Here is a 3,818-nt window from a genome sequence, read left to right on the forward strand (position 1 = left end):
AGAAAAATTGATTTCGATTGAATTGATTTTATAAAATTGATTTTTGATAAAAGTTGATTGACAATAAAATGATTTATGTTTAGTGTATTTTTGTAAAAGTGAGTTTGATGATAAGGATAAAATGAATAGTATAATCCAAAATGTACAAATTCTAACTTTATCTAAAATCAATTCTCCTTTAATTAAGTTTACGCTTAGTATCACGGTGGGTATACTAGATTTTTTTTCACTACAAGAAATGTTGCATTTTGCCAGGGACAGAAGCCCTGGCAAAATGCAGAAATCCTTGGCAAATGGACGTTTGCCAGGAGTTTTGCCAGGAGCAGAATATCCAGCAAATCTGCTCATCGCAAATGACCCTGCCAGGGCTTTAGCTCCTGGCAAATTGCGTGGGGCCCATTACCTGGTACAACCCCTGGCAACTTTTCTGACGCGTCCTGACCCACTTTTCAGAGATCAAATCAAACGCTGCCAGGGGATTTGTGAGGGGTTAACCCCTGGCAAAATGCGTACGAATTTTTAAAAAAAAACATTTTTTAATTATTTAAAAAATCAAAATATTAAAATTTAATAATTAAAATAATTTTATAAAACATTTTAAATTCTTTTTACGAAACATAATTAAATTTAATTATTAAAATAAGTTTAATAAACGTTTTTAAATTGTTTTTATTTGTTTTAGAAAAAGTATTTAACAATGCAAATTAAAGTAATAGCACACATAATAATTCAGGCACATTTAATACACGGATAAATTTGCAAATTAAACATCAATTTGATCAAAAACAACTTAACATAATATTCTTTAAAAATTAAACACAAGCTTTCTAATTCATAAATTACTAAAATCATCTGAATTTGGCATATTTAAAATCAACAATCAAACAAACACTACATGCTTAATTTGATGGCTTCTTCAAAAATCAGAAAATATATAAAAGTCCTAAAAAATAAAAATACCGAACATACTACTTGTGTCTTCTTCATTTGAAATTACTTGAGGTTGTTTCAGACAAAGAATAAATTCCACTGTACTTTATCGGTGTTTGAACCACCAGCTGCATCTGTCTTCAACCTTTTAGCCATGGGCATGCTGCTTGAACTGGCTACTTCATCCTTGAAGTTTTGATCACTGGCCTCTAACATGCCAAATAAAAAGAAAATATTATAAATATCACAACCTTATTCATGGGCAAAAAACTATCACAATCATGTCATGTTCAAATAAGTCACATAATTTTAGTAGCACCATGTACACTGGCAAGAATTGTTGTCCTTTAAATGTTAATATTCCAAAAACTAGTCATGTCAAAAATTTAACCCCCTTAATCCATTGCAGCATATATTACAACATTACAATTATACCAAAAGCTTATACTACAGGAAAATTCAGAATTAACTGATATGCAATGCGTTCATGGCATTGTTTAAGCCAATGGTCATTAGACTTCATAAAAACTGAGTAAACCAACATTTAGAGAACTTAAATCACTGCACACAGAATTTCATACTGTAAGTGCTAGTGAGACTATATGCTTATACCTTGAGAGTGAGCATGAAAAACAACATCTTGTGAACAAGGTGCAAGAAAAGACAGGTTCTTAGAAAGTATCATCATCTAGTCAACAGAATAACCAACACGCAAAAAGAAAAAGTAGTTCAAGCTACCTGTAGTACTGCAATATGATTCTGCATGGAATGAACATTGCTTCTCCACACAACTTCTTGTTGGCGAAGGAGCATTATAGTATACTGGGACAGGGGAGTACACCAATAATGTAATTGGTACCATCAGAGAGCAAAACATGAGTGGTTGTCGACGTAGATTTCTGTTTCAAGGTCATAAAGATTATCAATCAAGTAGGTGGGAAGTTAAAACAACATCAGTGAGATTCTAAACTATCCTCAATACAAAACTATCTAACACAGTCGTCGTCATCTTCTCAATTGAAGAGTCATTTTCAAACTAAAAGTGCAAGCAGTGAACCAAAGCATCAGGATGGTTTAGTCAAAGAGGACAGTCAGAGAATAAGAGCTTTTCAGTTTCAAATAAATAGCAAAATTAAAAAGAGGTCAATAAAATAAACTGAACCACATTTTGATGGTCAATTGAAGAGGTCAATAAACTAAACACAAACTGAACAACCATGATCCAAAATATTCAGAGCACACCACATTTTGATGGTAACAGTTAAATAGACTGAGATTACATGAAATTGCATCAAATAATATGAATACAAAATGCTTTCAGTGTGATTTAGCTAGAGACAAATGCTAAAACAATTCAGGTTTAAAAAATTAAAGTAAACCAAAAAATTAAAGTTAACAAAATGAAGAGAACCGAAACAGTTACATCACCTGAATGAGATTGAATCAAGAAAGAGTATAATCACTTATGCGTGTGTATATGCATATATTACCCTAAATTAAATTAAAAATAAATCTTACGTTCATATTTCTTCTCAAACTCCCCAATAAAATGCCTTTTCACGGAGGTTTTTTTTCTGAAAATGTTCAATACACGATACAGTTCAAATCTTAATCTATGATGAGCTAGATCGTTGCGAATGAAATTCACTTTTTGGATCTTAATCGATTAAAATATGTGTCAAAAATAAATAAAAAAAACAGGGCATCACTTAGCTAGAGTACCTCAAATGGTACTGGCTTTTCCTTCATCATTTATATCGTCTCCAAGAGAATTGAACGCAGGAGGTAGTGCCTTTCCAATACGCATAGAACTTGAGAAGTTGAACTCATATGGATTGATTTCTCAATCACCCTTGTTAGGCAACAATACTGGAACTGCCCTGAATCAAAATAACTCCCGTTTTGGTCCTACATCACTGTCAAACCTATATATTATTAACAGGAACTTGAACCATATCCTGTTCAGAAAAAAATGTAATTTTATTAATTTTTGTTCACAAGCCATCTTGTTAAAAAAAACAATGTTACAATGGACGAGCAGAGAACTTGTAAGTTAAAATGATGCCTTAACAACATGAACCTCACTCTCTCATCAAAACTGAATCTCTTTATATCTCTAATCAATCAATACTATTTGTTAAAAAAATCCAAAAAGTTTAATCTTATAGATCTATAACCCAAAATTAAGTATAGTTGTCACAAATTAACTTGAAAAATCAACATGGTGCAATGATACTGCATGATGTCGTCATATAAAGATTATAGGAGACTTCAATGAGAAAAATGTCATCACATCTTCACATGGTTACAAGAAATGAAATAAACCCAATTTAATTACGATATATTTTAATCCTTTACCATAGTGTATAGATCAATTATGAACACAAACCTTTCAATAACTTAAACATTCAGAATTAGGGTTTGTGAAATCAAAATTGGGGATATTAAACATTTCTTCAACTCATTAACAGGCATTAACAGCAGTAGAATCGAATTAGACATACAATTGAACAAAATAGAACAAAGATGAAAGATATGAAAACCTAGAGAGTGGAAAGGAGAAGGAATTAAAACCTGACAGAACTTCAGAAGTTGAACCCAGCCCAGTGAGGAGGAGAACCACAGAAGGTTGGTTGGGGTCAGGCAGCGATGGAGGAAAGGAAGAAGAGAAAGGTTTTGCTGCTCATACCGTGTTGGATGAAAAAATGTGTGAAGACGAAATTGTTCAAATCACGAAATCATTCGGATCAGTAGAAAGCTTAGGTGATAAGGATTCCAAAAGTGGTATTTGTTTTTTCGATCGGTGTTTGTGGCAGCTGAAGATGGCATCAGAAGGAGAAGAGTGAGGCGAAGGTATTTGAGGAGGAAGGAGGAGAGTACGGTTTCTC

At 32.7% G+C, this 3,818-nt stretch overlaps 1 long non-coding RNA gene across 1 annotated transcript; it reads right to left on the minus strand.

The window, feature by feature from the left end:
* Positions 1-738: 738 nt before the first annotated feature.
* Positions 739-3,818, minus strand: LOC146924711 (uncharacterized). Its single transcript, XR_015010236.1, has 4 exons — positions 3,505-3,818; positions 2,653-2,888; positions 1,669-1,829; positions 739-1,139 (listed from the first exon to the last, which is right to left on the minus strand). It is a non-coding gene; the product is annotated as an uncharacterized LOC146924711 (long non-coding RNA).

The sequence above is a fragment of the Medicago sativa genome, chromosome 5, assembly GCF_051527215.1.
Source record: "Medicago sativa cultivar Bolivia chromosome 5, Bolivia_mono, whole genome shotgun sequence".
Taxonomy (NCBI): Eukaryota; Viridiplantae; Streptophyta; class Magnoliopsida; order Fabales; family Fabaceae; genus Medicago; species Medicago sativa.